This window comes from Acinonyx jubatus, chromosome C1 (assembly GCF_027475565.1).
Source record: "Acinonyx jubatus isolate Ajub_Pintada_27869175 chromosome C1, VMU_Ajub_asm_v1.0, whole genome shotgun sequence".
NCBI classification, from domain to species: Eukaryota; Metazoa; Chordata; class Mammalia; order Carnivora; family Felidae; genus Acinonyx; species Acinonyx jubatus.
In genome coordinates, this window is record NC_069381.1 from 77,233,943 (window position 1) to 77,243,537 (window position 9,595).

General features: G+C 41.4%; 1 long non-coding RNA gene across 1 annotated transcript; it reads right to left on the minus strand.

Moving 5' to 3' along the window:
- Positions 1-1,000: 1,000 nt before the first annotated feature.
- LOC113599078 (uncharacterized) lies at positions 1,001-8,378 on the minus strand. Its single transcript, XR_008290837.1, has 3 exons — positions 8,252-8,378; positions 5,965-6,011; positions 1,001-1,365 (listed from the first exon to the last, which is right to left on the minus strand). It is a non-coding gene; the product is annotated as an uncharacterized LOC113599078 (long non-coding RNA).
- Positions 8,379-9,595: the final 1,217 nt, after the last annotated feature.

Here is a 9,595-nt window from a genome sequence, read left to right on the forward strand (position 1 = left end):
AAAAGAACTCATGAAGGTGTCATGGAAGAAACAGCCAGGGGGCACCTGGATGGCTCAGTCAGTTATGAGTCTGGCACAGGTCATGATCTCATGGTTTATGATTTCAAGCCCCACATCTGGCTCTGTGCTCAGCGAGGGGCCTGCTTGGGCCTCTGCCCCTCCCCTGCTCGTGCTCACTCACTCTTTCCTTCAAAATAAATAAATAAACTTAAGAAAAAGAATAAGAAGAAGGAATAGCTAGAGGAGTAGGAAGAAAACCAAGAGGTCAAAGTGCCTTGGAGGAAAAAGTTTTGAAGAGGGAATGGATAACTGTGTCAAATGCTTCTGAGAGGTCAAGGAATTAAGGATTCAAAAGTGACCTTGACATGCCCATCAAGATGTCTGGGTTTCCTGCAAGGTGATCTTAGGTGGGAGAGGTAGGCAATGGAGCCTCCACCCTGCTTATGGCTGTGTCTGAGCCAACATTTACCCTTTGCTTTCTAGTCTCAATGGTGCAGGACCCAAATCTTGTCACTATACTCTCATCCAGGCCGGGTACATTCTGAGTTCTAGAAAGTCTCTTTAGATAGAAAGGGCTACAAACCACCAGTGCAACAAACATACTACACTCTCTCTTTGGCCCTGAACAAGCCACACTTCTTCAGAGGGCCTCAGTTTTCCCATCAATAATTTAGAGGGTCAGAGGGAATCATTTTTAAGGGCCCCTTTCAACCTGCATATTCCATGACCCAATAAACCACACGAAGAGACAGATTCCTATCTAGCCTTTTCTGAGCAGGGGACACCTTAAAATCTGATGCAAAAAGCTTGCTCAGAGGTCACAGCCTCTGTGTTGATTAGCCATAGGTAAGAAAGCATAAGGCCTGCTTGAGAGACTCCCTCAGTCTGCATTCAGGTGCAGGACCTATAGTTAACTAGATTTCAAACACAGTGAAGAAAGGATATCACACTGAATAGATGTTTGACTTCAGAGAAAGCCCTGCTCTTTAAGCCCCTCTTTGGTGCCACTGTACAATGAGAGACAGCATAAGACTGGTGACTAAGCCCAGCTTCAGATCTCCACTTAAGAGCTGTGTGACCTCAGGCAAGTTATCTAGCCTTTCTGTGTATTGGTTTTCTCTGCCACTAAATGGGGATAATAATAGTACCTACTTCATAAAATTGATATGATGATTAAATAAGTCAATATTTATAAAGCACATAGAACAGCCCATGACACATAATACATGTGATTGTTAAGTAACATAATAACAGTACACACATACATGCATATGCTGATTGACTCTACGTCTCTGCTTTGTCTTCCAGGATAGCCACTTCATCTTCCATACACAGCCCTCAGACAGTTCCAGGCACCCCTTCACACTAGCAAAATGGATAAAAAATTCTACCTTAGGTCTTTACACTTTATCATGAAGAGGAATAGAAGCGTGTCTCTTCCAATAGGTGTCACAGAACCTAAAGTTTTTTCTTAAAAAAAAAAAAAAGATTTCCTGTTTGCTGTAATTGGGTAATGTGGCCAGTTTAGACCTACCCCTTCAGGTAGGATTAGGTCAGTCCCACTCAAACCCATGGTTCAAGACTGAGGCAGTGGACAGGTCCCCAGAGGAAGATCAGAGTATGATTTGACCATGGGATGAAGATTTTTTTTTTAATGTTTATTTATTTTGAGAGAGAGTGTGTGTGTGTAAGCACATAAGCAGGGGAGGGGAAGAGAGAGAGGGAGAGAGAGAATCCCAAGGAGGCTCCACACACAGCAGAGAGCTTGATGATGGGCTCAATGTCATGGCTGTGAGATCATGACCTGAGCCAAAATCAAGAGTTAGATGTTTAACCAACTGAGCCACCCTAAGGGATGCAGATATTCACTATAGTTTCTACTAGATGACAAGCACCAGGCTACACATTGGGAATATAATCCTCAAAGTCACAATTCCTGCCCTCCAGGAGCTTACAGCCTAGAAAAAAACCATTATAACACAGCACAAGGAGAGAAGCACAAACATGACAGCATAGAGGAAGGTCACCCTAGTTGGCCAGGCCAGGGGGCAAAGAGGTATAAAAGAGTGGGAGTGGAAGCTGTCATGGAGCTTCCTGAAGGAGGTGAATCTTGAAAGAGAAGTAAAGCTTTATCAAGTGAGGAAGGGGGAAATGAATTTCCAAGCACAGAGCATCACATGATCAGAGGCATAGAAAATGCAAGCAATTCAGAATGACTGGAACATAAAGTACATGTAGGGTTGGGGAGAGGGGGCAGCAGTTAGGGAAGAGTGGTGTGATGTGAGATGGAGAGGCCAGCAGACCCCAACTCAGGTCAGATTTGTGTTGAGATCTATGTAGCAATGGCATGAATGCAATAGTTGAAAATCTGAGGTAAGTAGAGAATAAGAAAAATATCATGCAGAACAAAAGGAACCAGGAAAGAGTCTGAAAATGAGTTACCAGGGAGGTAGAAGCACTCAAGTAAAATAGAAAAAAACATTTTTAAAAGGAAAAGACTGAAAGTGGCAGCTGTTGCAAAGAGATGAGGCAGGACAGGACCTGAAAAGACTTGTGATTAGTAATTGATGTTGAACTTGCCCTCTGACAGGGCAGCTTTAGTGATGGTGGACAAGCCAGGATTGCTTAGAATTCAGTAAACAGGAGTTTAAAGTGGAAGAGATGATAGTTGGCTACTCTATCAAACACTTATATTTTATGATAAAATATGTATTCAAATACTTAAAATATGCATTCAGGAAGTTCCCTTCATAAATCTGTACTAAAAAAAATAATCAGGACTATGTGCAAAGATTTATTTACAAAGGCTGTACTGTTATGTTAATTATAGCAAATAATTGTAAATAATCCTATGATTATGACTTAAAATGGCTAAATAAATTACCAAGCATCCATACAATGGAAATTTTAATGCAATGATTAAAAATCATGGTTAGAAAAACACTGACACAGGAAAAATATCAAGTTACAAAAGAGAACATCCAGAATGCCCTCAAAGTCTAAGTAAGTCTCAAAGTCTTAGAAATAAGATTGGAAGGATATAAACCAAAATGTTTACATTGGTGGTTACTTCTAGAAGTGTGACTATGGGTGTCTGAAACATGTTTGATTATTTGTACTTCCCAATTTTCTACTACTATGTTACTTTTGTGATGAGAAAAAAAAATTAAGGGCTTGCCAGTAATGAAAAAAGAATGGGATTAACTTCAAGAGAAATACGGTTGGGTTTCTTATAGGTTGAGGAAGACTGGAGTCTGTTTATGTGTGAAGGGAAAAGAAGAGGAAAAATAGAAGCTAGGAGAGAGGGAGTAAATGCAAAAGTCAGGCTCTGAGAGATAAAGGGGAACCTGGGGATGAGGGCTCCAGGGAGACAGGTGAAGATGGCAGAGGACAGAAAGGCAGTGGCAAAGAGACCTGATCACGGATGCATGATCACCTGCCTCTCGGTGTGGAGAGTAGGGAGATTAAAGCGATGGAGGAGAGTGGAAAAGGCTTACAACAGCTGCTGTGGGGAATTAGGAAGTCAATTAGCAATAAGTGAAGGGATTGTAGAGAGGCTCCAAGGGAGGGCCCAGCTGCCACTGAGGAGCAGGACTTGATCCCACCGCCAGTTAATATATTAGCTGCAGCCAAAGAGAAAATGTGTGGTCCGAATCCAACCAATGTCCAACGAATATCCAGAAAATGTGACCCAGAATAACTGCCACACTAAGGACCATATTAATGTATTAACTAATTTAAGCCCTGCCTCTTCCAGTTTGATCTCAGGCAGTTGTATATCTTCACTGTAACCATTATTTTAAAAAATAAAAAAAGGAGGTGGGCAAAGGTAGTAAAATGAAAAGGGATTTAGGGAAATTACACTTTATCAGGCAAAATGATTAAGTGTTAATGATTTCTTAGATAGGACACCAAAAGCACAAACAACAAAAGAAAAAATAGATAAAATAGACTTCTTCAAAATTAAAACTTTTGTGCATCAAAGGACACTATCCATAGAAAGAAAAGGCACATTTCTCTACAAAATGGAAAAAATATTTGCAAATCATATCTCTGATAAGGAATTGATAACATATAAAACCTCTTACAACTCAACAAAAATAACCCAGTCACAAAGTGGGCAAATGACTTGAATAGCTATTTCTCCAAAGAATATATACTAATGGCCAGTAGAAAAGGTGCTCAATATCACTAATCACTAGGAAAATGTAAATCAAAACCACAATGAGATACCACTTCACACTCATTAGGATAAAGATTATTTCTGGAGCGCCTGAGTGGTTCAGTTGGTTAAGTGTCTGACTTCGGCTCAGGTCATGATCTGGCAGTTCCTGAGTTTAAGCCCTGCTTTGGGTTCTGTGCTGACAGCTCAGAGCCTAGAGTGTGTTTGATATTCTGTGTCTCCCTCTCTCACTGCCCCTCCCCAGCTCACACTCTGTCTCTCTCTCTCTCTCTCTCTCTCTCTCTCAAAAATAAACATTAAAAAAAAAAAAAGATACTCTGTTAACCTAAACAAGGAAGTAAGTTGAGGCAAGGTCAAATTATCAGAAATTTGAGTTTATTTGGGAATAGCAGAGGGAACCACAATTTGAGAAGCATGCTATAGCAAGCTACAGGTGAGTCCTTTGAGGGTTTGGGGCAGGCTGTATTTATGAGCAAGGAGTGCAAAGAGGGGGAAGTCCAGCCAGAGTCCAAGCAGCAAGTTCATTGGCTTGGGGATGGGGAGAGATTCTTGGTGGATGTTCATTAGTCAGGAGAGAAGTCTTGATCTTCTGTAAATCAGGCATTTACAAGAAATCAGTCTCTCAGTTAAATTCTATTCTTCTGAGGAAGGATGCATGAGAGTCTCCATTTCTTATGCTCCATTTCAATTTTATGTATGTATGTATGTATGTATGTATGTATGTATGTATGTATGTTTATTTTTGAGAGAGAGACAGAGTACAAGCAGGGGAGGGGCAGAAAGAGAGGGAGACACATAATCCAAAGAAGGCTCCAGGCTCTGAGCTGTCAGCACAGAGCCCGATGCAGGGCTCGAACCATGAGATCATGACCTGAGCTGAAGTTAGACGCTTGACCAACTGAGCCACCCAGGTATCCTTCCTCCAGTTCAATTTTAGATTGAAATCCTCTCACAACTCCATTAACACATTATTTATTTAGCCATCTCCTTATTGATGCACATCTAAATTGCCTACAATTTTTGTGCAATTACAAAATTTAAGTAAAATCCCTTGAATATTTATCCTGGTAAGCTCCTGTAACTATTTCTGCAGGAAAAATACCTAAAAGTGAAATTGCTGAATCATGTCATAGACTTTTAATTTATGCTACTTAATCATGTTTTATAATCCACGTGGGCCAACCTAAATCTTTCTTGGAACAAGGTATAAACATAGGATGGGGATTTTACTTGCCATAGACACAAAACTGAAAGAGGGAACTTTATGCCTGTTTAGAAAGCCCACATAACTGCAAGTGAGTGGGTCAGAAATGTTTGGTGGAGGCAGGACAGATTGATAGATTTTACTCTGTGTTCTTCACTCTCCTTTTTACCTTTATTCTTATTTAGACAATAGCAAACCATTTTGGATAACTGCCTATGGCTTGTACCAACAAATAGAAGGAAGACATTCCAACAGATGAGGCTGCCCAGCAAGAGAACTCGGATCTCCTGAGATAGCTCCCCATCACTGAAATTGTTCAAGCTCAGGTGAAATGGTCCAAAAGACAGGCCATACAGTGTGGTAGTTGAGAAAGCACAGACCCTGGAGTCAGGATGCTTGGATTTGAATCCTGGTTCTGATAATTAGCTGGGAGATCTTTTCCTTTTTTTCCTTTTCTTTTCTTTCTTTCTTTCTTTCTTTTCTTTTTTTTTTTTTTAAGCTGGGAGATCTTGAGCAAGTTAATTACCCTTTTGTGCCTCAGTTTCTTTGGTAGTAAAATAGGAATAACGGTACCTACCTTACAGATTGTTATGCATCGCTTGTTCTCTCCATGTTTAAAAATACCTTTCAAAAGAAACATAGAGGAAGTCAGCTTTCTAAGATTAAATGCCTTGTAGCAGTTTTAAAAAATCCCCATAGAAGTTAAATCCAAAATGAGGTTGGGAGAGGGAAGAAGACCTAAGGATAAGACACTGATCAAGAATTCTGGCTCCCAATCCCCCAGCAGTAGGTGAATTCTAGTTGTTTGGGGGAGCAGCATCTTAACAAGGAAATTAATAAACACAGGAATTAGAAAGACTATTATGAGAGAGAATTCAAAGTACTTTTAGGAAATTCTCTGGAGGGAAGTAGAAAGGCATGCATCATATCACACCATGGTGAAATGAAAAGAAAACCGGATGGCAGTCAGGGACTGAGGTTTTCGTTCTAAATCTGACATTGTGCCACCTTGGCCAACTGACTTCACCTGTCTGAGCCTCATTTTCCTTTAAACAAAATCATCTCTCCATACTTTACTCTCATCAACTCTCAAGATCTTTGACTCTAGCAATCAGTACTCAAGTTGAAAAGATTTGATGGTCTGGGGCCTCACACTGAGACAAATGAAAGTCTGTAGAATGCCAAACCCCCCCATCAAGAAGGCAAATCAAGAGAATCCTATGGGGTGCCTGGGTGGCTCAGTCAGTTGAGTGTCTGACTTTGGCTCTGGTCATGATCTCACAGATAGTGAGTTTGGGCCCTGTGTCAGGCTCTGTGCTGAAAGCTCAGAGCCTGGGGCCTGCTTTGGATTCTGTGTCTCCCTCTCTCTCTCTACCCCTTCCCCACTCATGCTCTGTCTCTCTCTCTCTCTCTCTCTCTCTCTCTCAAAAATAAATAAACATTTAAAAATAAAAAAAATAAAAAAATAATAAAAAACAAGAGAGAACCTTAGAGGGCTGATGTGGAATTGGTTGCCCACTGAGGACTCTGTTCTTTAGGGAACAATTTGGCTTAGTTGTCTCTTTCAAAGTCATAGAACCACAGACTGCCAGAACCAGAAACCACCCATTCTCACCTTCTCATTCTGCAGTTAAGAAGAGGCTCAGAAAAGTTAAGTTACTTGGCATAGGTCATGCAGAAGGACATGGCAGAGCCAGGAATAGACATCAACCATCTTGATAGATCAGTTTTTCCTACTACCCTTGCTGTCTGGAAATGTGGGAGCCCAGGACCTAGCACACAGCAAGTGATCACTTATATTTGGTTTTTAGTTGAACAGCATCCTGGACACAAGCAGGGCTGGTGGCTACAGTAATCAAAGGAGACACTGGTTTCAGGTGCAGAATTAAAGGGGAGGGGTCAAAAACCTCAATACTCAAAACAATATTTTAATGCACTATTTAAAAATTAAAAGTCAATGAACAAAATACAAAATATAAAAACTTTAAAATAAAGACAGAATCCGAACGTGCATTTGTACAACAGTGCCTCAGCTATCTTGTCCTAATCCCGACCCTGACTCCAATAAAATTTTGCTTACAAAAAAAAAGGTTGACAAGCCACAGCCATAGTTTGCAGATTCATTTAAAATATTGCATTAAAACATTATGTATCCTGATTTCTGAACTTTTTGATGCCCCCTTAAATTTCATGCCTAAGGCAAGTGCCGCACTTTTTTCACCCTAGTACAGCCTAGGCAACACAAGGAATGTCTGGCACCCAGGGCATGCTCTACCTAAAATCCAAGGTTTCCTAACCTTGGTTCCATGCCCCACCCCCCTCCATGGGAGTATGCAGATAGATTCTAGGGATCCATGAATCTCCTCAGGTTATAGGCAAAGTACTGTGTTCACAGGTCTTTTCCTGGGAAAACAAAAGGTCCTTAGTCTTCATAGTTTCAAAAGGACTCCAAAAAGGCTAAGAACCCTGACACAGAATGAGGCAGGAAGTTTCCTTCTTATACAAAACCACCCCACCTGCCACTTTCCTGTGTTTTCATCTCTCTTTATTATTCTCCCTACATAAAATGTACATCTATAAGAAAAAGCTAATATGTTCATTCTCACACAAGTGCAAAAGACAGGATAAGACACAAAGCCCTGAGCAATGTTTATTCACTGTAGCTCAAAAGCCTTGGGCCAATATTAAGAGCCTCTCAAGGAAGCAATTTAAGTAATAGGTAAATGCTTCAGGGGCACATCTCCCTGGCCCTCCACCTCAAATCACAAGTCTGAGAGACTTCCGTAACCCTTCCCAGGTGTTTCTCATCCACAACCAACATCCTTTCAACAAGACAAGTCATGAGGAGTAAGGAAAAATAGCACCGGCTAAAAATGAAAGGATCTCTGCGAAGCCAGCAGCCGAGCAATTCTGTAAAAACCCTTCACCAGGCTTCACTTGGAGGAGAATTTCCTAGACAGGCCTCAGAAAGTCTCAGACACCAAGTACGCAAGACCGGAAGCGTGGGGGCGGGGACCGGCGCAGGGACTCACGGGGAGGAAGTAGATTACCCAAGAGGCCAGCCGGCCCTGATTGAAGGTTGATAAATGGTTGCCTGTTTCACGCTACCTCTGTTAACTGCAATCGAAGTGGCAAATATTTACCTTGGAATCCGACTGACTGAAAATATTTGGTTGGAGCCAGATGCGTCGCGTGTCTGTCCCTGAAATATTAGCCAAAGGAGTGATTTAAGAAAATAAAATGGTGGGTGGGGTGCCTGCCTGGCTGAGCTGTTTACTTTCCTTCTGCAGAGCGTGTGGAGCGTCTAACAATCCCGTAGGGAATGTGAACAGCTGGGAAGCAGGCCAGACTGGGGGAGAGAGAGAGGGTCTGTTTTGCTTTGGGCAGATAGTTTTACATAAATCAGAGATGTGGAAATATACATCTTAAGGCTCTTGGTAATGCTCTCAAAACAATTTACCTAGGAGAAGTAAACTGTGAAGTGGTTGTGTTAACATCTTTAGTTCTAAAGCACGTCTAAAATAAGGGCACTAGTTACTTGGGAACAGCAACTCCTTTTAGAAATGCTACTGCTTTCTAAGCAGCTTATCTGTCCTGAGGTGTGGGCGAGACAATTCATATAGCTTAGGGTTGAACAAGATGCTTACTATGCACCTGGCACTGCCGTCAGCTTTATTGGCCCATTGTCTAGCAATTCTCAGAACCAGAAGAAACCTGGGATGAGTTACCATTAGCTAGCTCCATTTTCCAGGTGAGAATCAGCTTCAATCAGAAATGTTGCATGAGTTATCCAAGACCTCAGGACTCATTAGTTGACAGAGCTGGGATTGGAACCCAGACAATCTGACACCTCCACTCTTTGCCTTCCCTTGAGTGCACCAGTTATTGTGAGATGCATCTCTGGCCTGTAATTCTACAGGGGAGGGGAATGAGATTCATGCTGCTGATTGGGGAGGTTTTACCTGTCTGTGGCCAACAGTAACCTCTGGGAAATGCTGCTTGTGAGAAAAGTAGAACTAAAAATAAATGTAACAAAAATAAACTACCAGTAAAATACTTTTTAAAAGAGAAGTCAATATTTTATCTCTTCTTCAAATGTAAAGAGAATACAAAGTATATGGGGGTGTGGACTCAAGTAATAGAATCTTTGTCTCCCCCAAGGGCAGAAACAAAGAGTCAGAGGAGGCAAACTGAGTACCTGATACCCA